At 42.8% G+C, this 25,805-nt stretch overlaps 1 protein-coding gene across 3 annotated transcripts in view; it reads left to right on the top strand.

The window, feature by feature from the left end:
* Positions 1-25,805, top strand: part of ECHDC1 (ethylmalonyl-CoA decarboxylase 1) — a 66,211-nt gene that overhangs the window by 2,533 nt on the left and 37,873 nt on the right. Inside the window, exon 1 of one of the 3 annotated variants that reach the window (XM_026845738.1) lies at positions 25,622-25,787. The exons of 1 other annotated variant lie outside the window; for it this stretch is intronic. The gene's annotated coding sequence lies outside the window, so the exon portion shown is untranslated. Of the gene's footprint in view, positions 1-25,621; positions 25,788-25,805 lie in introns of those variants that run through there. One more of the 3 variants, XM_026845742.1, reaches the window with a different exon arrangement.

Below are 25,805 nucleotides of genomic sequence, written 5' to 3'. Positions count from 1 at the left end.
CCCCCCCAATCACACACCCCGCCATTCCTCTACCAAGGCAACCCACATATTTGCTGTCTTTTGGCCTCTTTGCATAAAAATTGTAAAAAGAATTTCACAGATCAGGGAAATGGGGAGAGAGTGCATAGAACCAGGTAAAGTGTTGGCTTATTATGTCGGATTATCATGAAATGGTGCTCTTCAGTATTTTCACTGTGATAAAAGTATCGGGATATCTGAAACAGATGGGAATAACTTCAAATTTAACTCAGTCCCAGCCAGACCAGCTTGCAACACACATATTGTTTCCTATTGTCAAAATTTGATTGGGTGTCTTATTTTATTTGTGGGAAAGGGCTGAGTGTGCATCTTGAATGGATTAATTTAACTTCTTACATAAACCTACAAAACTGCCCACAAAGCTAATCTAGATGAAAATTGTTGTCTTGGTAACAGCTGTTTCCCTTAAATTCTATCATTTTTTAATTCTAAAAATCCATATTTACAATACATCTAAGCTGTGTGGTTGTGTAATTTTGGTTTTCCTTTTAACTACAATAGGTTTTTAGAAACTATTAGGGAGCTAACCTGCAACCACAGTGCCCCAAGGTGGGCAAAGACTTTCACACACACACACTCTCCTCCACAAACCAGCATAGTTCTAGCTTTGAACAGCATTATTGGAATCAATACACCCATCCTTTTTATTTATTTATTTAGAGGGAGAAGCTGCTAAACAAAAGCTCAGCTGTTACACTGTCGGTGAAAGCCTTTTCATTGCCCTCTGCCATGTGTTGCTCTTCTTCATCCCCACACCAGGAAAGCCAGACAGGGATGTGGGAAAGAGTGCAGCCCACCAGTGGTAAGGGGCAAGGAGAGGAGCTGGTGTGTTTACACACCTAAGGCTGCAGTTTTGTAATATAAGACTTTTAAGACTAGAAAAGTTAGGGCTCTTAGTACTGGATCAAAACCTCCTCAGTCCCCTGAAACCAATCTGACACTAATAAACTCTGCCAGCTCCCACTTGTTTGACGAACATTGGTGGGTTCAGCTTTTATCGGCTGGCTTTATATCACTGTTTTTACTTCACACCACATCAGGTACTGCCTGTTCTCCCACAGCACATGTGAAAGCTTCAGGCTGCCAGAAACCACTGCTATGGGCTTGGGTTAATTAGGCAGGAATGTGATTGTTTGATCTCATTTGTCCTGTTAGGACAGGTAGCTGGTACCAATTATCATGAAACCACAGTCTTGGGAAGAGGCACTGGCAGTATTTGGAGAGTAAGAGCACAAGATAATTAAAAGAGAGATGAGGGGAATAAAAAGGGGGTAGGGAGAATGTGAATCTCCAGGGAGTAAGTAAAAACAGAGAAATAATAAACCCCAGATAAAATTCTTTGGGGATAAGCAGCCAAAATAGGCATGGTGCGGAGAAAGGATAAGGCTGGATATTTTGATGAACCCTTCTTTCAAAGCACTTCCTAGTCATCACTGACTTAAAAAGAGGCAGCATATAAGATGGGTAAACACTCTTCCTCCCATTTTACAAGTGGGGAAGTGAAGATGGGTATATATGGGTGGTAGGTTTGTCCGACATCTCACAGGAAACCTTGGCAAACCCCAGGCAGCTCTCCTGAGCCCTAGCAGCAGATGGTCCCCCCTCTTCATCTGGGAGTCCAAGAGCCATGGCGAGCGGTCTCTCGCAGGAAGGTGTCCAGCTTGCTGTGGTGCCCAGAGCAGGTACAGTCGAGGGTGAAAAGTTGAAAGAACAAAAGAATCAGCACTTCCCCCTCCCTCATAAGCACAACTTCTGGCAAGTCTTCCCAGTGAGCTTTCAGTATCTGCTAGCAAAGACATACTCTGTGTCAAAGGGAAAACAGCCTCATGGGTAAACAAGCACTGCATTTTTCCAACCATGATAACCTTGTCCAAAATGTGTTCTGGCAGTGGGCTTTTGTCTTCATGTGCTTCTGCTCTTGAGGATCTCCTATGGCGCAATCAGAAACAGCAGTAAAAGCAAGCTCCTCAATCTCTGATTTAAGTACACCACACTGTTCTCTTAAAGGACTTGGCCCCACAATTACAGTAGGCTTAAGCACACACTAAAGTACTTTTCATTTTAATACTTCTCTGCCTCAGTACTTTCTGTCTGTGAATTTTGTAGACAGGGGTCAGAAGCTGAGATCCCAGCACAGCGCAGACCAAGGGGAAAAAGAACAGCTGAGCACACCAGTAAAATAAAAATAGACATGGTAGCCATGCCGAGAGAGGCAAGGCTCTGTAACCATGCACTCTGGCTCAGCATTGCCCTCGGATCAGAAAAGGGGCAGCAGGAGGGAGGGACGCTACTCTCCCTATATGGCTTCACCCGCACCCTGCTGGGGAAAGATCTTTAACAATGTGGATCTGGCTAAAGAGGAGCTAGAACAGTTAATATTGATGTAGGCAGAGTTCATAAAGCCCTCTTCATTTTTGTTTTCTTGAAGTATTATGTAGTGGCAATAGTAAGTGAGTCTCTTTTCTCTTTTAGATGTCTTCAGGGAAATGTGAGGGTTTTCTGATTTTTTTGAATAGGGTGAAGCAAAACACTGGAAGGTGGATTTTATAGTCTGAAACCCAACATGCTTGAAAATATTCCAGAGCATTTCTGGGCTGGGATGTTCTTGGGAGGGCACCTCTGGATACCAAAAAGTTGTTCATTGCATTCATCTGGAATTTGCCCTTCCTCCTTTAATCTTGTCCTCTTTGGGAAGATTTTCACAGAATTGAACCAGCAATTCTGATAGGAGAGCTAACGCAATTTCTTTCTGCTTCTTTTATGTAACAGGCAGGACATTCAGCCATTTGATTGCTATTGATTTCCTTGGGAATTACGCACCTAAGTATCTTTGGGATTTGAACCAAACCTCTGTGAAAATCTCCTTTTTGCACTTACAAAATTTCTGGTTAGTCTATCCACAGCTAAGTGCCATAATCTGCCTTGAATCTTAGTGTTCTCAGCCATACATCCCATACTCCTTTGCTGACTTTACAATGACAAAAGCTACCCTTGGTGTTAGAGCTGTAAACCGTACAGCTTGGTAAGAAATGGTGTGTGGGTAGAAGGTCCTTCCTCTGCTCCCATCCAGGTCGTGGGGTGGAGAGACACTCGGTACTGGCAGCTCAGGGAGGATGAAATGGGGATAAGTGAGTTTGTTCATCAGAGGATAAAATTTGCTCAGATGTAAGTTAGGTCAAACAAAAGGCTAAAAAAAGTAATCCCCAAAGCAAACAAAATGCAGCTGGATGCAATTACTAGTGGGAGCTCTGTCCATTCTCTGGCCACTTTGGGTTCTTACACCACAAGTAGTCACTAATCAAGCTTTTTTAGAACTGTAAAAAAACCATCACTTTAGTGTTACCTTGACTGGCTTTAAAGCATGTGCTTTACTGCACTGTTTTGCAGAGTGGATTTTGGGCTACAGTTTGGCTTTGTGTCCTTTTTGAAAGGATATGCTGATCTCTCCTAAGAGCTAACCAGACAGAAGTGAGCTGCCTGCATCATTTCCCCCTCACTCCTTGACAGCTTCTTATAAATAATAATACTTACAACTGGCAGATGACATTTACATTGTCTAAAGAAAATTACCTCAAAGGATAGAGGCTCCCTGATGTGTGAAGTTTGTAAAATGATAGAGAACTTGTGTGTTCTGCAAAGTAAAATATAAAAATAGGTGGTACCCATTGAAGGTGGAATAGCTCAAGTGAAGTTTGACAGTTTTACTACCTATCTGTCCTTCATCACAACCCAGATTACTCATGTTTGCCTTTAACTGCTGGATTAGTTTCCTCACTAACATTTCTATTGCAGCCAGGAAAACCAGGGCATGCAGAAGCAGGCTCTGAATTTGCTCTGCTGGCTGCTGGTTTTTGCTGTCTGACTCTGAAATCCAACTTCAACCCTGGGCTTTTCCCGCTCATTCCTTTCCTGCCCTGCTAAAGTCTTCTTTCAAATGCTGATATCATACACTGGGTACTCCCATCAAACCAGACTGCGCTGGCACTGCCAAATCTAAAACAGTGTTAAGGCAATGTCTGAAGACACTAGCAGGTAGCAGAGTACATGATGGCCTGGATTTCTAGATGATGCTGGCTGCTGCACTTACAATTGTGTTGCTTACGTGAAGAAAGACCAGTCTCTGTCTGCACCTGGGATTTTCCTAGCACTTTACATTTCAGCCTTCTTGGGGCCATCATCTCTGTGTGCCCCACTGAGGGACACAGTCACCTCTCAGCAGATGCCCTAGCCTTCTACACACACTGCTGCAAATAGGTATGACTAAGCACTTATCACTTGCAACCAGATATGGTGGTTGGAAAAGAGCTCTCCTGAATGCCGGGGAGCTCCCTGATTCCAACAGGCACAAGCATTTCTGGGTGCACCTACTGGTGACTGCCATTATATATTGTGAAGATATAAGTCACCAAGCCCTAACCACTCAATGTGCTTATACAGTGTGTTTTTACTTCAGGTTTGTAGACTACTTCTAAAAGGTCTGTGAGAAGGCACTAAGGAAGGCAAGCCTATTGTCACTAGGTTTAAATTCAGTGGCAGGCTAGATGCTTAAAAAAAAATAAAATTAAGAGTCAGCAAGTCAAAAAAGGTTTCAACACACGCTCCTAGGATATATTATTTTGTATCTGAAACATGGCAAATTAAAAATCAGTATCAAACTATAAGGTCCATCGTCAGCCCTTAAGTAGGCATAATAAAGATTTCTATTCTTAAGGGTTAGTGTTGATACTGCAAGTCATGAAGGTAATAGGCATGAAGGACCCCGACAGAAATTTTTAGTAACATACTGAGGATGATATAGTTTATAATCCCTTTCCTTTGATTTTTGTCTTTTGTGTTTCTCCATATCTCTGGTCCTTGATCATCTAAATGGGAAACCTGGTTAGATTCTACAAAATGCGTTGGGGATATGCTTTTCACGTGTCATTTTCTGTTATTGAATCAATATGCATGAATAAAATCTATAAGAAACAAATTCTTGTAAAAAGCTGTGTGAAGCCTTCTGCCATGCAGCACGCAGTCCATCAGCCTATTCAGTCCACACTGCCTCCCCAAGCCACTTAATAAGCCACAGTAAAAAAGACACACCGCCAATAAAAGGATGGAAGACCCATGAGCTAATCCCTCGCTGGGCACAGAGGAACAAAGGGTCTCTGAACATCTGGCCACAGTCTTCCATATCTTTGTTTCCAGAGAACAATTTTGGGGCAACAATGCAAAACATGAGCACTAGTGCTGACTGAATATTTTGCTTGGGACTGGCCTTTTGAAAAAGGCCAGTTGCTAACGTTCCTGCTAATGGTTCTAGTTTGTTGCTTCAGTGATTTAAAGGAACTGTTAGATCTTCAGATCTGGCTTTCTGTAAACAACAGGCCATTACACTTCATCCAGCTATTCCTGTACTGAGTTCAATAAGTCATTTCCAATCCAAAATTAATGCGTTTAGCTAAGGCTTCTGGAAAGAAACTAAAGGTCTGTCATCCCATTCAGCATGTTCTGGATTGCTGGGTTTATATATGTATACACACGTACAGACCTATATACACAAAGGCAGGTTACAGGTATATGTCTGATTTCTCACATGAATTACTTTGGCTTCCATTTTCCAGCCACTGTTCTTGTAAAACCATGTCCATACAATTGGAAATATTGTTAAACTTATGCATTTCCTCATGAAATGTCACTATATAATCACATCATCTTGTTTTTTCATGACTGAACTCTTTAGGTCATTTTGTTTGTTTGTTTCCTAAGATAGTGCCTTTCAGGCTGCTAGTCTGGCCTGTATCTCTTCTTCCTTGAAGCGAAACTTTGAAGGTTTATGTTGAAGCCATTTTCACTGAATAGTTCCAGTTTACCAAATGATCAAGATCATGATGGTTAAGAGTCTTAGCCTGATTTTATCTATTTCTTTCATCTTGTCTCAGCCACCAATATTAGCATCATTGATTTTACATTTACTTCTTGGTCCACAAGAAAATGGTGACTATTGCTAGCCTAGAGATGAAGTCTGCAGAAGCTTCCCAGATATGTCCTCCTTCAGTGATGATTCCTCAGTAACAACTAGTTTTGAGATATGGGGTCACATGTGACCATAGCCCCAGAGAGTACTCATTTTTAAAACAAGAATGTTGTACATTTTAAAGCTGACTGCATTACACAATTGGACAACATTTTAAGTTAGGGTCATATCTCTTATTAGAATATCCAAAATCATGAAAAGTTGCATATGTTTAATATCTTTATCAATGATCTAGACAAGGAGATCAAGTGCACCCCCAGTAAGTTTGCAGGCCACACCAAATTGGGTGGGAGTGTTAATCTGCTTGAGGGTAGAAAGGATCTACAGAGGGATCTGGACAGGCTGGATCAGTGGGCTGAGGCCAAGTGTATGAGGCTTAACAAGGCTCAGTGCCGCATCCTGCACTTGTGTTACAACAACTCTCCTACAGGCTTGGGGAAGAGTGGCTGGAAAGCTGACCAGAGGAAAAGTACTTGGGAGTGTTGATTGACAGCTGTCTAAATATGAGACAGCAGTCTGCCCAGGTGGCCAAGGAGGCCAACAGCATCTTGGTTTGTATCAGAAATAGTGTGGCCAGCAGGACTAGGAAAGTGATTGTCCCCTTGTACTGGGCACTGGTGAGGTCGCACTTTGAATACCGTGTTCAGTTTTGGTCTCTTCACTACACGAGAGACATTGAGGCGCTGGAGAGTGTCCAAAGAAGAGCAGGGAAGATGATGAAGTGTCTAGAACACAATTATTATGAGGAGTGGCTGAGGGAATTTGGGTTGATTAGCCTGGAGAAAAGGAGGTTGAGGGGAGACCTTATTGCTCTCTACAACTACCTGACAGGAGGTCAAGGTGGGTGTCAGTCTCTTTTCCCAAGTAACAATTAATAGAACAAGAGGAAATGCCTAAGTTGTGCCAGGGGAGGTTTAGATTGTGTATCAGGAAATGTTTTTTCACCAAAAGGGTTATCAAGCATTGGATGTATTTAAAAGATGTGTAGATGTGCTGCTTAGGGCCATGGTTTAGTGGTGCACTTGGAAGTGTTAGGTTTGTGGTTGGACTCAATGATCTTAAAGGTCCTTTCCAAACTAAATCATTCTATGATTCTATTATTCTATATGTTCAAGCTACTTTTATCAACTGAACTCTTCAGTGAGTGAAATCAGGGCTGTCTTATACTAAACATTTTCCATAAACTATGTGTCCTGTCACTATCCACACGTGCTACAGTGAATGTGATATCAGGGTAGACGCCCTGCAATTATTTGAGTCTTCCTTTGTGTTCTGTTTAAATACTTCCAGACGGGATTTTCTCAAGCATACTTAGATTTATCAGAAATAATGACAAAAGGTCATTGATCTTTTTAGCTTAATTTTCTAGGCTCCTGAATGAAAGCCACCAAGGCTCTGGCTGTATTGCATATTCAGAGTTCAAAAAATCCTATTTAAATCTTTTTAAGAAAAATACAATATTTTCTGGAATATTTTGTGCATATGCATATGTTGATTGCAAAATTGTGGGAGCTTTTTCAAAAAGACATGATTGTAGTTTAAAAAAATGTCCTTTTCATCGGTTTAGTTAAACTGAATTCACTTATAGTAACATATTCCAAAGCAGAATTGCTGAATCCAAATCCATGACATCAGATAAATGTATCTGTGAGCAAGTACTGCTTATTACTGCAGCTGGTGGCAAGAATTAGCTTTACAAGAAAGGTGTGGCCTAAGGAAACAAAAAAAATACTCCCACATTTTAATAACTTTACCACGCCCATCAATGCACTTACTTAATTTACACTACCATTTAATACAGATAGTGAAGTACCTAAATTCAGCATTGTAGGTAAGACCATGTAATCCTTTGGTTGCACCATCATTAGAAGATGATAAAACTTGTGAAACATTGCATTCTAATTAGTTATGAGCCTTGTGCTCTTGGGAAGTCATGGCTTCAACTTGTAGCTGGGAAACCTTTGAATAAATGTTGGATAGAAGGAAATCTCAGAAATAGTTCAGGAAATTTCAAGAATATTCCCACTTTCCCTAAGAAATTATTCTGGTTTTATATTTCTTAAAAGAAGAATGTAAAACCAAGATTTAGTTGTAACTTCCCTGGTCTTTCCTGTTGACACAGTTATTTACTCACTATGTGTGAAAACCCGCTAGCAGCCAAACTGCTCTGTGAATTTGATCTTTATTTGCCTGCAGTAGAGGTGGGTTTCTTGGTTAAATTCATCCATGTGCTGGCATTATTACAGCTTGCAAACTGGACACAGAACCCATTCCCCCTGACACTGTTTCTTGCTGTGCTTGTTCTCAAGGAGTGACACGATTGCTTCTGCTGGCTGGCTGGCTGGCTCCAACTCCATCTTAAAAATCCCACTTGAATTCTGATGTTCTTTTTCCTGGGAGATGCTGACATAAATAGGAATGAAGAACTTCAGAAACTATGAAATCATTTCTTTTCCACCCAAACAGACTGTATGTGGGACATTTTTCCAACAGTAAAGAGGGTTCTGTCACATTTATTGCCTGGGTGCACAGTTTGCATTTAATTTTCCCTCCTCATCATCACACAGGTTTATTGGGATGTCCATATGGAATAAACAGCAGAACTGGAGATCCAGATCCCTAACACGCCTTCTGCCACTGAGGCAACTCCTCCTTTTCAAAGGGGACTTAAAGCATTTTTAATCCCTGCACAGAGGCAAGACAACCAGAAGTCTTTCTTGAATGATAAAGAGGAAGCAGATCTGGACTGGAAGATAGAGAAGCCAAAACCCCATATGATTCATCTGTTCTGGTTAGTGAGATACTTCCTTGGTTAGATAAGTCAATGTTTTACTAGATAGGTACCCTTAGGCTAGTGCCAGAGTTGGTTTTTCTTCTGCATACTTCAGTGTGATGGTTTGGTAATAGACAGTGCTTCTCAGTGAGCCAGGAGACAGCTTTTGAAATAGAGGCTGAGCCTCTGTTCAAAAGAAGAGGTAAGTCTCATTCTGATGATTTTCTAACTGTAGAAATTGGGCCAAAATCCTTATTTGGCGTGTGGTTTGTTTGTTTGTTTGTTTGGGGTTTTTATTTATTTATTTATTTTATTTTGTGGGCTCATCAAAGAGCCTTTCTACTACCTGGAAATCTATGTCCCATCTAATTTGACTTTTCACACTGTCACTGAGGGTGAAGTCTGTTTTCTGGAGTGCTCCTGCAAGAAGAAATATCTCTTCATTGAAAAAGAACCTTCCAGGACCACATGAAAGCTGGAGTTCATTGATTCTTAACTTATGACAAACACCCCTCATTATGTTTTGCAGTATGAACTTAGCTTTCGTTACTTCCTACGGAGAGAAAACATTACGTCTGCCTTCCTGATCAGGCTGTAACAGTTTATTCATTTCCCAGGAATGCTAATTCAGTGCCTCTCTCCTTTCTTTTATAGTCAAACCACTCAGGCAAAAGTTTGGGAACATCCAAGATTATTTTAAAGCAGTTCTCACTCTGTATTTCATTACACTGTTTCACTGAACTGCTCAGCTATCTAAGAGCATCCAAACAACGACATCATGCAGGCATGTCTTCATTATGTTGATTCATGAGCATAACGATGCTTGTATATGTATACATACATTTCTAGGAGTTACAGCTCATAGGTTGTAAAGCTAATGCACTAATCTGAAGCAGAAGGTTGTTCTGGCCTCTCTTTCTTTTCTGTAAAAACTCAGCACCACATCACCGTATAGATGTGCTCTGGATCACAGTGTTAGCAAAAAGTACAGCTCTGCTTGCTAAGTAAGAGCTGGTGCCTTGAAACGAGCCTGAAGCATGTGGCTGGGGTTTTAATTTTCCACCAAGGTGCTTAGATGCTGTTAGAGTGATGAAAAAAAAAAAACCTTCTTAAAAGGAGAATTGTACCCAGTGAGGCTACAAACGCTTTGGCCATGCTGCCACAGCATGCCTCTCTCAACCTTATTGGGGCTGGTTTCAGTTATTTATTATTAAAACCAGAGGAAGTACTGTCCGCTGTAGAGCTGGGAAATCTGTTAAACTGAACTTTTATAATCTTTTGTTGAACAGATTAATGGAAAGCTTAAGCAAAAACAGTTGGCCTAAGAGCCAAACTATGCCTGCTTTTGAAAGGGATTGGTTTTGCATGGGCCAGACTTTTTTTTTTGCACCAATATGATGCAAGACTTGTTTGCCCTGTTTGGATACAAAACCAGAGTTGTCTGAAGAATTTGACTGAGTTTTCCTCAGGTTTCAGGGATTTGTTTGACCTTATCTGTTCTCCTATTTCCCTCCCTGCCTCACCCAACAAAGTGTTTGTAGAACAATTGGAGTCTTAATTTGACTGAACAAACCAAATGTTTTAAAGGAACACTGACCTGTAAATAACACGATTCTTCCCCCTTGTGGCATTTCTAGCAAAAATCACAATTTGTGATTATGGTAAATATTTTCCAAAGCTGACAAACACGAACCCTTGTGTTTCATTTGTAGCTACAGGCAGAGAGAGGGAGGAGGACAGCAGAGGTCAGAAGCAGCATTTGAAGATGACTTGTGTCACTTTTAACATGAGTTCAGGGTACAGCAGTGCAGCACATCCAGGTACAGAGGTCACATCTGCTGCTCTGCCGTGCATGATCTGACAAGACAGTGTCGGGCTCTGCTGAGAAGCTATTCTGTTTTCAGGGGTCTTGTGCTCTTCCAGTAACACCATTTAAATCCATGCTGCATCAGCATCACTTCACCAGAGTCAGTGGAGGTAGTGTGTCCCTGCAGCAAAGAGTCACTTCTTGGCAGTATCTGACTGGCATCCTGTTCTACTTTACCCTGATCCCTGATCCTATTTAAATAGGTGCTTTGGAGGTCACCAAGCACTTCTGGTATTTGATATGCTGTCAATGCAGTGGAGATATGGTTCCTTATAGGAGATTGCCCATTCTTCTAACTTGGAGCAGTAATGGCAGAGTTTTCATTTTTCATGTGCCATTGCAGAGGACAGAGGAAGTTTCAGAGGAGCTGCAAGTGAAATTCAGGATGGAATATCACGTCATTAATTTTATGAAATTATCAAAACATAACTTAGAGGAGGGCTTTGCTTGCCACTGCTCTTCATCTAGTGACTTGGCATAATAAATCCGTGTAGCAAATAGCTTTGCTTCTCCACATTTATCCTCGTTTGTTTAATGCCAGATCCCTACATCAGTATATACCTGAGCTTTTTGAAGTTTGTCATGAAAAAGATTTCCTGGAAAGGGGAGGGGATGCTCTTGGGTCACATCGCAGAAATTCCTATTTGAAGCTCTGGTTCTTACTTCAGCCCCAGCACATCTTCCAGGCCTGGAAGAAGCATTCAGCCTCTCTTGGCAACCTCTCGTATCAGTGTGCAGCTGTCAGAGTAACTACCAGGGGTTACAAATGAGGCACAGCAGTAATTTAACAGCAGAAAAGCACTCCTCCCATTAAAGTCTTTGCAACACCTTCAACTAAGTCAGAGCTGTGCTTCACTGAATAGGGTGTGTACATTTAACTTCTTTCACCCCATATTGCAGGCAAGGTAAGGGGCACACATTTCCACTACAGTTTTTCCTGCTTGGAAAATCAGAGACTAAGTCTGCTTTTGACATGAAAAATAAAAACCCATGTGCACTTTTCAGTCTGTTTCGACAGCCTGGATCAGAGACTCCCTGTAAATTCACTCTGCTGCAGCAAACTAGCACTTTTATTTTTCATTCTGAGTCTTGAAATAGTAGCAACCTCCTATTTAATTTCCCTGGTAACTGTATGGAAGAGAATAGAGTATTCTCTGGCACAGATCCGCAGAGCAGTAACTGAACTTCATGATGAGCAATTTCAAAATATCATCAGTCTTTGCCACTGCAGGGTATTTTTTCCTCAGTTCTCCCACAAAACCCTGCCCACGGTCAACAGTTACTACACTATCCCATTTGTTCCCACACAGGTTCCCAAACATTTGATTATCACTTTGGTCAGATCCATAGGTCTGCTGCAGCTGTTTTGTAGCACCACAGGTACACAGTGGCTGTAATCTTGAAATGTGCTTTGTAGCTTCTGTGTGTCAATGGAAGTCTCAGGTCATTAACTGAATACAGCTGTAGACACAGAGGGACTGGGATCTGGTCCTAACACGGCAGCTTGGAAAATCTCATCTTAAAATGACAGATATATGTGTTCTGCACAAAATGTCAGAAAATTGGCTCTTTGGCCCCCTTCTCTGGTCAAATCACCTAGGCACAATGAGGAGCTGGATCACCAAGGAAAAAGCCAAGGCTGGGCTGAGGCAGTTCACATTAGAGTGGTGGAACTAGCTGCTCAAACCACAGTCAATTTTGCAAATCCCCAATAAAAGCCAACTTCAGCAGAGCTATACAGCACCAGTTTCCATGTGCTATTGATCAGAGCCATTACCTCTTCTCTGTAGTACCTTGGAAAAGCAGTTCGTGGCCAGCAGGCACCTGATTCTTTCCCACAACAGGACTGGGAAACAGGCTCTTGCAAGACAGCTGAAAACACATTTCATGGAGCATGTGTTGGATAATAGCACAGTGAGATGGACACATATCTGCCTCTGTCTGATGAGTGTGTCCAGGCCACTTTATAATTACAGTGATGTAACTTCTGGTGCCTGCCTGTGAGGGCAGGCATGGAGGCAGGCCAGCTGCTGGGTGTGATACTGGATTATTGGTTTACAGAGAAACAGCTGGCAGTTCCTTCTCTGGCTGCCACAGCTGTAGATCAGCTCTGCAGAACAGTCACATTTTGTAGTTTGGGACACCACTGACTGAAGTTTAGGTTATATCACCATACATTCCCTGCCTACACTGATATTTTTTAAATGTTTGTTTTTATCCCCAAGGAGCATTTGACCTTCTGTAACACAGTGTACTTCTGGAACACGATGGCATTTGGTACTGGACACTGATTTATAAACGCTGAGGCCAGGACAAACTGGGAACCATCTTATCTGACCACCTGAACAAAACAGAGCATTGCATTTCACCCGTTTATTCCCACACTGAAGCCTAGTTATTTGGGAATTTGATTGGAAGATGTCTGAGTCAAATGCAGACCAAGAGCTAAAAACCCAGTGGTTCTCTTGGCATTGATTTCCATGGTTCATTCACCACTCCACCCCTGTGCTTAAAAAGCAAGTGCCTATTTTCTCACTTGAAGACATGAAAAATTCCTCACCTGGTATCAACTGGTTCACATTGGTCCATATCATGACTTTTTCTCTGCTGGCATGAAGGGCCATGTAGAAACTGGTATCTTCTCCTGGTGTGGGCATGAGGATGACAAACTCGAGCCAAGGTGTACGTGATGCACAAGTCTCAGCGTGGCTCCTGTGAGACGAGTGGTGCAGGCACAGGCTGTCTGCCTCACCTGCTCACCCTTGCTGGTACCTGAGGGCCTGCCTGTCCATGTAATCCCTCTGGCACCTCCACTGCATAAAGCGTAGCCATCCCCCACAACCCAGTGAAGACAGGAGTAAATGAGGATCTGAAGTGTTTTCCCATCAAGAAGCCATAACTCCTGTAGTCTCCACTCTGAGGTAAGCCTCAGGTGCAAGGCTTTATTTTCTTCTTGAAGTCAAGCCTGTGTTATGAATACCAGGCTACACTAAAATGCATATTGATTGCTGTGTTGCCTTCCCGGGAATTATATCCTTAACATCATCAAAGCGCCAGCTATGATGTCCTGTGTTTCTCTGTCCTGCTGTAAAGTTTGGGTCTCCCCATTTGTCTAACCCTATGGGGAATGTGAATTGGCTTATTATTTTAGGAAAACTATATCTCCATTTCATTTTGTTAAAGTATCACCTAGTTACTTCGGGACTACTATTAATGATTAATAACATTGTTTAAGCTGGCAAAAATGCTGAGAAGACCAGCAGCTCCTCCATTACTTGTTCTAAAGCAAACCCAGTGATTGTCCTCCCAGACCCAGGTCCCAGGTTGTCCCAGGTAGCAGCAGCAGGAACACCAGAGCTTGCCAACTCTGCTTCTGTCCTCTGAGAGCTGCAGGCAGCCACGCTGCAAGCTCTCCCCCAGTCTGCCATGGCTGCAAATATTGCTGGGAAATGAAGGGACAATTCCACCCCTGTGCTGGGGCAAACATAGGCTGAGTCTGAGACCTGGCTGCATGGTCCATGTTGCTGTGAATCACCCTGTTTATATGACTTTTGAGTCCTTGGGACTAAATGGAACCCCTCGTTGTATTTTCCTCTAGAAGCTCAGTGCAGCAACTGAGCCTTGAGGCTGAAGGATGTGGTTAGACAATAATTCTGTGCCTGCTCTCAGCATCCACACTTAACTCAAAAGAGAGGTCTCAGACTGGGGTGGTCCTGCTGCTAAAACTATCATTCTTGGTTTATGCTAAGATAAGGAAATGTAGAGTAAGTACTTTAAGTTATCAAAATACACCATTATTTCAAAGAGCACGGTGAGGTCAAACTGGACCAATGTCACTTGTGTACACACATCATCTATCTATCTATCTATCTATCTATCTATCTATCTATCTATCTATCTATCTATCTATCACACAGGTTGCTTCCTGGTTTCTTCTCCAACTGGGTCACCATGAAGTGTTATTACATGCTAGAGAATTCATCTTGGTTTTCTCACCCAAGCCTCTGTAAATGGATTACGACCTGTGTCATACAGCCAGCCACTCCAGACAGGATGACACCTGGGCATTGATACACAACACAGACAGTGTTTACCTATCAGCATAAGCCCTGCAGCTGCAAAGCCTCAAAAGCATGTCCACAGCAAGGGATTCTTCTGCTTTATATCAAAAGCACTGACCCACCAATACCATCTTTGCAAATAGATTTCATTGTCTCTGGTCTTGGTGGGGCCAAGTAAGCTCTTTGTGTACAACACCTCACGCATTTTCTTCCCCTCCTCCAATTTTTTGTTACTCTCATGACACTTCCCTTCTGTCTTCACTGTATAAACTTGCCATTGTTATTAATGCCTTGCTTCTTGTTCCTTCCTGCCTTGACTTTATAAGGCAAGAACAGAGGAGCAGCCCCCTTGGAAAGAAATAAATGTTATTACTATGAGGGGATAAAAAGCCCACTGCTCCTGGTCTGTAGGCTGCCACATTGCCATTGTGTTTCTGAGAGAGCCAGAAGAGGCAGCTAAAGTCCTTAAACTACCCATATCACATGAACTATAAAACCTGGGAAACTGTGCCAGGGAGCCCTGAACATCTCGGACAGATGATCCTGTTACAACAATAAATTTCTTCTGTGAGCAGATTGTGCTTGCAGGTGACAGGTATGCGTGCAGTCCCATGATTTAACGCAGGCCTTATGTGTGTAAGCCTGGTGTCAGAGGAGAGCTATATTTACCAGAAATTGTGCTAGTATCTGGCGTATCTGATTGCTTTGTAGGAAGAAGCAAAGGTTTCCCTCCTTTGAACTGTTGTAAGGTACATGTGGCCCCATGTATCAGACTGACTGGATCCAGAAAGGGAACTTGGAGCACAGGGCAAGATGCCAAAAAGACTTTAACATACTGTGAAACAGAGAAAGCAGGAAATTTAATATTTATTCTGTTGAAGAAGCTGTTATAATAGCTCAGATGTATGCTTTGGCTATGTTGTGTCATTGTGACAGACATATTACCTTATTGTTGAAACTTACTTTATTTTTAAAAAGACAGAAAAGCTGCCAAGAAGGCTGGTGTCTCTATACCTTATTGAAGCAGGAGATAATACTTGGTGCAGGGATTATGAGAATCACTAGTTTCTGCTAAAGCAGCCCAGGTTATGGCTTCGTGGACCTTTATTCTATGGCAATGCTTGCTTGCCTCTTCTTCCTTCTCACCTTGGCATCTTGTTTCTACACCACACTTCCCTACTTCACTGTACTGGCACAACTGTTTGTATAGTCACATACTGAGCTAGATCAGAGAACTTATCTGTCTGATTATCGCTTTGCATTTCCTTGGCTGTGCTACTTTTCAGTCAAACCAAAACTTTGATTCGGTTCATGATCTGGACACACAAACCAGAGGTAGGACAGGCTGAGACAGTTGGGGTTGTTCAGCCTGGAGAAGGTGCCAGGCAGACCTTATAGTGGTCTTCCAGTACTTAAAGGGGGCTACAGGAAAGATGGGGAGGGACTCTTTATCAGGGAACATAAGGATAGGACAAGCAGTAGTGGTTTTAAACTGAAAGAGGGTAGGTTTAGATTAGATGTAAAGAATTCTTTCCTGTGAGGGTGGTGAGACACTGGAACAAGTTGCTCAGAGAAGTTGTGGCTGCCCCCTCCCTGGCAGTGTTCAAGACCAAGGTTCGACAGGGCTTTGAGCAACCAGATCTAGTGGAAGGTGTCCCTGCCCATGGCCAGGGGGTTGGCACTAGATGATCTTTAAAGGTCCCTGCCAACCCAAACCATCCTATCATTCTACAATTCCCCTTCTTTTCAGGTTGCCTGGTCCATCCTTGCTGCTGACCTACTCTCACAGAGCCAAACACTGGAGGCTGTGGACATTGTCCCTCTACCAGACTGCATGACAGCAGCCTAAGGAGCTGCTGCCAAGGATGTCAGTGTGAAAGAAACCTCTCACAGTGAAACTCCTTACCTGTAAAATGGGGAAGAAGGTGCTTGGCCACCAGGATTTCCCTGAACCTACAGCTCTGTTAGAAGTAGGCAAACTCTAATAGGCACATACCCTTACCTGCTCAATGACTTTTCATTCCAAGGAATTTTGCCAGTTTAAATTTCTAAACATTAGTCAAACCATTATTTGAGGATATCAATTTTGAAGTTCATTTTTAGTCCTTATTTAGCAATTTCAAAAATGGGATCCAAACTATCATAATGACTCCAAAGAATCCAGGTAACAAACACAACGTATGTGATTTTTGGCCTGAAAATTAGTTTTACAGCATTATGCTGTCTGCACATCAGTCACTCCCCTTACAGTTTCTGAATCCTTTGCTTTATGTCATCCAAATCCGACAGAGGTCTCCAGGTCTCAAAGGTATTCAGATTCCTGCAAGTTTCGTGTAAATCACCTCAGAGGACTCAAATGGGAAAATTAAGCAAAACAGCCATTACTCCCTCTTTCTGGCAGTGGTCTTCTAGTATGGAAGAGCTTATATTCACATTAATAACTTACATTGACAAAGGCTTTACAAGTTATAGCAGGGCAAATTTATAATTATAGCATGGAAAAACATGCTTTATCTCTTCTGAGAAACCTTTGTGAGCAGCAGTAGCTCAGCTCCTGGTTCTGAATGAGTCCAGGCCGTAGCTGAAGCTGGGCACCACTGTAAGGATCCACCAATCAGCTGCACCAGAGTCCACCAGAAGATGGGATCGGTCAGCTACCATGGCATTTTTGGTGGAACACTTTTTCCACCTTTCCCTCAAAGACCTGTACCACATGCAGTGGCACATTTCAGGCAGTACTTCGGCCTCTCTTCTGTTTGGTAAGTATGTGTTGCTGTAGCTGTTTGACAAATGGCTGTGAAACACTAGAGAGCAATAGAGGAAGAGACTGAAGTGCTGTGGGAGCAGCATAAATACATGAGTGCTCCTGGGTCTCTGCCCCTGTTGTGTGACCTGGCATGTGACAGAGAAAGACCCTCTCAGGCACTGGATCATGACAGATTTCCTGGATCACTTTTTTCCTGAGTGTTCCATCCTCCCTCAGTAACATTTAGAGCACAACAGCTTCTCTGAGGCTCCACAGACAGGTTGTGTACCAGGTCCCTGGGCAGGATTTTAACCACCTATGGCTTGAGATGAGGGTGATTTTCCATCTTTGTGCCAGGTCTGTAGAAAGATTAATTTCTGTTATTTTTGTTTGCAGGGGTTTTTTTTTTAATGATGTCATTATGTGCCCTACCTATCTCTTCCTGCTTGGGTGAGGAAATAGCACATGGAACACTGCACAGCAGGCCTGGTTAGAAGCTACTAAAATATATACGGCCATAAATGTCTGATCACATTTGATGAATAATAATACCAATACCTAGCATTAATAAACACTCTATAAAGGATGTCTGTCTAGCCATCCATCATTCTGCAGAAGGGGAAGGGGAAGTAAATGGAAAAGTGTGAGGCTCCCCTTGCCAGTGCCTGTTGTCTTCACCAATGGGGAATGTTTGCTCTCTCTCAGCAGAGATGTTAGCTCAACCCCATGGGCAGAGCATCCCCCGCTGCCAGCCCATGTAGCTCCCCTGCCTTCTTGTGAAACTGCACCAAGGTCTGTGTTCAGCACTGCACCAGCATGCATGCGTACATGTGGGTCAGCTACGCTCTGAGCTGAGCAACCCAGCCTCCCAGTAGAGCCTGGCTACCAAGTGTGGAGGGAAAAACAACACAAAACCTAAACACCTTTGGAAATGGACACGGTAACTCATCACCAGATTTATAGGAATAGAAAAATTAATTTGCCTGCATTGCATAAATTATTAATTGTGATTTATTCACTTGATTCTGCAGTTAAAAGCTTGTAAAATTTGTTTTCTTGGTATATTACCAGGAAGTACATGTTCTTTAAGCACTAGAAAGAAAGGCATTCTGTGAAAATTCAGGGGGATTTGTTAATATTTGAAATCCTATTTTATTCACGGGTGAAGTAAAAAGGCAGTAAAGAGAGATGATAAAGTTGACAAAGTAAGTGATCTTAAATTTCTTTATGCCAATTTCTTGTCAGGGTAGGATAGTCATATTTTCAGATGTACTCTGCAGCAGCATCCTGAAATAAAGCTATCTGAATGTACAAGCAGATCATGCACAACCAACGCAAGCAGGAGCAGCCCTGCCTCAGGGACACAGATCATACAAATTTATGCTCAGGCTGACTCCAGCCTGCCGTCCGCTGGTTACCTTTGATAGTTCAGGGATTTTGCACCCCTGTTATTTTAGGCCAGCTGGCAACATGCATCTATCTAGATCAACTTAAGTAAAATAAAGTTTGACTGCACTGCTAGTGAAAACACAGAAAGAATGATAAGGTAACTCACAGATATTCATATGCCTGTGTTATTCATGTTAGGTTCTTATTTTAGACTTATTTATTTTAAAAGACCTAAAACAGTTAATTGATATTTTGAATGTTGTTTGTCCAGTTGTCATCTACTGACAGGGAGAAGGGTCAGCACAGGAAGCACCAGTAATGCAACAGAAATCTTGAGAGGTTTATTTTGCTTCCAAATTTGTCTGCATGTTGTTTTATGTTTGAATTAAACCACAAAAGCAGCAAATGTTGGCAAATGTAAAAAGAGTGATGGGTTAGAATATTAGACCTGTACAAGATTATGCTTTCAATAGAGGAAAAGTGCAGGGTGTGGTTAATCTTTAAAGGTTTTAAGAACAGCAGATATTCAAGGTTTTTTTCTGTGAAAAACAAATGAACAAAATACAAACCCATAATTTTACAATATTAATAAATACTAACATATAGGTATATATGAATTTATTCCTAAATTAGTTACTTCAGAGACATTATCACATCCATTAACAGTTCTTTAATACTATTAAAATATCTCGATTTAATACCATGAAATCTCTGGTGATAGTCAGAAGTTTCTTTTTATTAATTACCTCTTTTACCATTACAGTATTTTTACATGCTTTGTTTTTCTATTGAATGTGGTCTATTACAAGATAAGCTCTAAGCTGGTCAGCTTTCCCATGTAAAGTCCAGTAGCCCGGGTGAAAGCAGGGTCATAGGACTCAGCAGGCCTCAACCCAGCTGAGAACCTCATTATCCATCTTTTGAAATATTTCAGCTGTGGAAGCGATACACTTATATAATGCATACTTCAGACAAATAAAACCATCTCTGCTTTTAAAGAGGAATGCTCTGCAGCTCCAGCCACCACTTAATTCTCACAATTTCCTTTTTCTCCGTAAAGTGTGAACTAGAAAAATATGATGAGCAAAAAATAGTGATGACCAGAAAAAATGGAAGAGAACTAATGAAAAGGCAGATGAAAGCAAGGGATAATGGTACCTTAAAAAAGGGACCTAAAAATATTCTAGTGCTTCTCATGTAGCAACAATCCTCACATCGCATCACAGCGTTCTCCATTTCACATGGAACCACTTGCTATTTCTTCACTTGAATAGGGGAACTAGAAACATGTATTAAACAAAACCGATGTCAATATAGCATTTCTGTGAGCAGCAACCTCAGGAGCTGGGGTCAGGGAGCTGGCCGGCAGTGTGCCAGCCCCATCAATACCTGCCCCAGCAACAGGACTTGCTCCCCCCCCACCGTATGGCCCACACACAGGATGGATGATCCTCTGGCATAGCAGGTACAGGGGCTTCTCCTCAATGGCTGGATTTCATGGGATCAGTCCCGAATCGAGGGCTTGTCTCTGCTTTAGCTGCAGAGATGTGGCTGCTCTGTAGATGAAGACCTTGTGAAGAACGACTGGTGTCTGCCACAGTGTGTTCACCCACACTTCATGGAAATGCGGCAATTCTGCTGGGAAAGACTGAAATCTTCAGCCAGATCTGCATAGTTTCTTGCAGATGGACCTCCTGCATAGGTATCTAGGCATAAAAGTGCCAACATCTACCACAATTTCACATTACAGCTACTGATAATAACTGGAACTGCGCTTCCAAAATCACTAGTACGCTGTGAGGCAAGAAGGAATGCAGTCTGGCAGGCCAAACTCCATCAGGAGCAGACCTGATTCAGCCAAGTGCTTATGTGTCACTGAAATCAATGGAACTATTTAGGGGCTTAATTGCTTTCCTGAATCCAGGCCAAAGAGACAAAAAGCAAGATGGTTAATCTGCAAGGCTCAGATATAGATATATATATATATATATATATATCTCTTTAGTCTGGAACACTTAGATCCTTTATCAATATTATGATTCTCCCTAATAATTCACAGTGGTTTAGAAAAGTTTCAAAGGAAACATATGCCTTACTCTCTGGCGCTGATTTAGCAAACATTTTGGTGTCTGTGTAACATTATTCATGCAAATAGTTCCATTTTCTTAAGAACAGAAAGACACGAGTGGAGTGCCACAAGAGGCTGTTTTCTCAGGTCAGAGCTGTATTTTAATATCTACAGCACTTAAGCATTCCAACCAAGGTTATACAACTGTTAGAGTCATCTGGACCTAACACCAAAATGTTCCCTATTGCGATCTGTGTGCGGGTGAATATTCTTGTGCTAGAATATTTATTTTAGGCTCTCTTTTAAAAGAAATAATAATAAGTTCAGGGAGTTATAATTTTTTTTCAGTTGTTTTTCTTTCAATAGTAAACATACCTCAGACAAATAAAAATTAACAATTCCAATACCTATGTTGAAATAATGCTTTTACTCACTGGTTAGTCAGAACCCATACAGAATGGCTGCATTTGCCCTAATTAATGTCCCATTTTTAGCATAGGCTTTAATTAACAGCTGACATTTAAGCAGCAGTACAATGTGTTGTGCATTTATCACCTGGCCTACTTCTGTGTGATTCAAGTGCTCTTGGAGAAAAAGGCACGATGCCTTTTTTTCCTGAAAGTTTTGCAGAACAGAGTGGCGACAGAAAACTGAGGAAGAGAGAGGGAACACAGCTGGATCTTCAAAGGAATTTAGGGTGGAGTTTTCCAGTACAATTAGCCTGACCCAGTGACCAGTGACTGGCTGCCCCCTCAAAAGAGGGGCACTCACTCATGCATCTCTCAGCTTTGCCCTGGGCAACTTATTTCTAACCCACACCTCCTTAAACTGGCAATGCCCTGACTGCCACAGGGAGAGTCAGGAATAATAATACAACAAAGCCCATTTGACAGCTCAGTGCTGCTAAAACGGGGTGGCCTTCCTCCTACACTTTCTCCATCTTCTTTTCCCTGTTTTGTGTCCCTGAGGCTCACCTGGTGGCAAGCCAGTCTGCTTCAGTTCCTTAGCCCTGCAATCAAAACAAAACCTAGTTGTTGTGCTAAAGCAGTTTCCTGCCCATTCAGTGAGCTCAGCTGGCTCACTGTGCAATCACCCTTGGTCCCAGCTCCTAGGAAGGAGGAGGAAGAAGTGTGGGACCACCACACATCAGTGGAGATGAGCTGGTATTTTAAGCTGTACTGTAAATTGAGTAGTCTTGTGAAATCAGATCTTATCTTGTGTAGGAAGGTACACCACACACTTCTGTACTGTATATGTTTCCTGCCAGAAAATTAATGTCTAATCAAATGACAGTGGGAGCACTGGCAGGGGCCTGCTGGCTCTTTTGGCTGGACTGAACCCACTCTTCCAGTGGTGAGCTGTAACCAGACAGAGGACTTTTTGCAGAACAAGAACACACTTCCCTACGTGTTCAAACTGCTGTATATGGCATGCAATAATTTAAGTGGCTATTAATGTTTAAATACATCAATATTTGCTGTGTCACTGAGAGCTTGAGCAAACACAAAGCTGTGGCCATGCTGAACCACCTTCCTGCTCTCTGGCCTGATGAATATTTCATTATGCTAAACCAAGTGAAACAGCTTTTGGCATGGGGGCCTGAGCCCCTTTCTCTCAGCTTCCCCAGAATATACTGCAGCCTGCAGATCAGAGCACCTTCCCCAGAGAAGCGAGCTGCTTTACTTGGGCAGAGGGGGGCATTCAGCCTGGCTGGGTGACACTTCCCATGCCATGCTACAGAGGCAGGTGTTGCTTTGCCTCTTCTTCCAGTCATGTTTTGGTGGAGCCTGGGATCAGCTCTTCTGGTTCTTACCAGGCCCACAGCAGGAGACCCTTAAATGACATGGGCAGAGAAAAAGTCAACACATGGTGGTAGGACAGGCATGGAGCTACCTGAGAAGAGCTGAGCCCTTTGCAGACATGTCCAGTGACCAAATACTGAGTGGGAAATAACCCTAGTCTCATGTGCTGGTGGCTTTGAGTCATGAGGCGGGCAGGCTGACATACAAGTGCCTGATAAGGCTGCAGACCTGAGGTATGCACGGTGACTGGCCTGTCCCCAGCCAGCCTCTGCCTAACAAAATCAAACCAAATTTAACTTGGCACGCAGGGCTGTGTTTAGAAAGCTGCAGCAGCTCATGGGTATTTCAGATATCCGCAGTGGGGACAGGAGAGGCAGCTGGGATGGTAGTCTTGTTAACAAGCCTGGTAGAAATTGTCTCTTCCCAGGAATCACAGCTGCCAGGCACCAATAGGATTTGGGACCTCCCAAGTTTGGCTGTGAGAAGAAACTGAATACCATGATTTTGGATAAAGAAATCTGAATTTTATTAAGATTTTGGAAATTTAGAAATAGAATGCAGGTATCCATGTCTTTTTTTGTGGATCTAGTCTTTGGAATATGCATTAGGCTGGCCATCCTTTAGCCTGTTACACTTCCACACAGAATTGATGGTATTTGCCTCCTAAAAATTACAGTTAAGGGACCCTTTATGAACTGACTGTGGGGCTATGTGTCAGTTAGTATCCAATAATTCTTGAGATCTAAACCCAGATCTGTCATCAGTTTGTTCCATGTCTCTGAAAGGAGTTTGTAAAAATAGCACCAGGGAGCTCTGTCTCTATTGGAATTCAATATTTCAGTCTGGCAGGCTTGGATCTGAGAGTGAAGCGTCGCTCTTTTAGCCAGTACACCATCACTGGCTTCTCGGTCAGTGATAGGGAATGGGAACATACTAAATCACTCAGGTGATGATCTGACACTTCTAGGGCAGTGTTGCTTTAGCAATGCAAGAAGAAAGTGTTATTGACATCGGTGGGATTATTCCCATGAATATGAATAAGAAACTTTGCAGGATTGTGCTTTTTTTTTTTTTTTTTTTCCCCCCTTCTTATTGTACAGTCAGACATGCAGGGACTAGTGTCACCATCCTGCTGGAAATTACAACTTGCAAGGGGTCTTTAGCGTCTGTTTTCAAAGAGGATCTGTTCACTTTCCTACAGTCCTTATTCTGCTCTCTGAGTATATCCTGTTCTAATCATCATGTCATGTACAATACAATGCAACAAAAAAATGTAAGGCAAACTGTTGTTTATGGAACTGCAGGTCAGGTTTGTGCTACTTTCTCTTAAGTGCTGCTAGGTGGCAATATGTTACCTAGAAAACCAGGAGCTTCCAACCACCATCCCTCTCCCCAGCTTCCGACCTAGCTAGGACCTGTCTGGGCATTGCTCCACTCAGAAAGGGGACAAGGCCTTGGAGCAGGACCCGGTGAGAGCTGCTTCACGCTCACAGATTTCTAATTCGGTACTGAGGTTTTCCAGAAACAAATGCAGGACTGAGTCCTAATCAAAAAATCTCTCCTCTGTGAACCCAAGAAGAAAAATAAAAGGCAATCCTGCCTGTTCCAATATTTCTGTTTATACTGAGAGCATTGTAATAAGGGAATGAATCCTTTTCTTTTATAAATATACTGCCACCTGGGACTAGAATATTTCATATTCTCACAGGATTCTCTTAACAATACAAAATTGAAAATATCTGTTCAGAGTGCAAAGATTTTGTTTTTCCAAATGTATGATTAATTGAAATCCTCTACATGTGCAACCATAATATTTAATCAACTAGTCCAATTTCAGGAGATCTGTATTGACAGTTTGGTTGAAAAACAGCTTTAATAAAGGTGGAGAAGATGTATTTCCAGATATATCTTTCAGACACACTACAAATACTTAAAAATTGAGTCATCTTATGTATGTGTATTAACAAGGACTGAGTAAGACTGGCTCGTATTTGCATATTGCTTTGAATATACAAAGTGCTCTGCATTGAAAGAAGCATTTATTTCCCTTGATCTGGCTCCTGGTGTGGCAGCACATGCTCTTCCAGCCAGGGGAAAGGCAGAGAGGGCAGGGCTGTGTGTGATGGTGCCATTTTATGCTGGTTGTAAATTTACACAAAATTACAGTTTAAGGATTATTCCCTTTTGATGCAGGGAGAGTTTGCAGTTGGCGCGGCACATTGGCCTAGCTGCCCGAGTGTGGGTGCAGGTGAGCAGCACCTGAAGCTGGGGAGGCAGTGGCCAGGCACACACCTGCTGGAAAGGCCTCACACTTGGGTGGACAGATAAAACGGATATATGTGAACATGGGGAGCCTAAGTCTCTCCCTGGGGCACCAAGGGTAGGGCATTAATGCCTCTCCTCCTGACAGTGTGACACCAGGGAGAGCAAGCGGGTTGGGAGGTCAGAGAGCAGCTCCTTTATTCCAGGCTGAAGGATTCACATCCTAACTCGAGTGACCTGAGGTGAGATGTTGTTCTGGGATGGCAGATAAATTACCATCTTTAATTATATTGGCTTGCATAGAAATCTTGGGCTTGCTTTTTGACGATGAAGGCTACCGGTGCAGGAAACAAAAAATAATAATGACCTGCTTATGTGGTATTTAGAAACCTTGGAGCTAACCAGAGTCTTCTGCGGCAAAACTGCTTAAATTTGGACAGTTTTTGGAGCCTGGGGTTACCCATAAGTGGATGTGGCATAGAGCCATGGTCACTGCTTCCCTGCTGCGGCTCAGACCAGCCAGCCGCCAGCCTCGGGCCCGCAGAGGCTCAATATTCTCTTTAATCACCTGTGCTTCGCCCCGGGGGCTGCCCCGGTAACCGCTGCTCCCCGCGGCAGGGCGGCTGCAGGCCCGGCCCAGAGGCCTCGGCCTAGAGGCCTCAGCTCGGCCCGGCGCGGCGCGGCGGCGGTTCCCGGCGGGGCCGCTTTCACGGCAGCACCGCCTGCCCGACCGGCGACGGGAAGGGGAGCGGCGGGGCCAGGTCAGTGCCCGGCCGCGG

Source organism: Athene cunicularia (genome assembly GCF_003259725.1).
Source record: "Athene cunicularia isolate RWA chromosome 3 unlocalized genomic scaffold, athCun1 chr3_part1, whole genome shotgun sequence".
NCBI classification, from domain to species: Eukaryota; Metazoa; Chordata; class Aves; order Strigiformes; family Strigidae; genus Athene; species Athene cunicularia.
The sequence above is the reverse complement of the archived record's forward strand: the minus strand, read 5'-3'. Positions and strand labels throughout refer to the sequence as shown.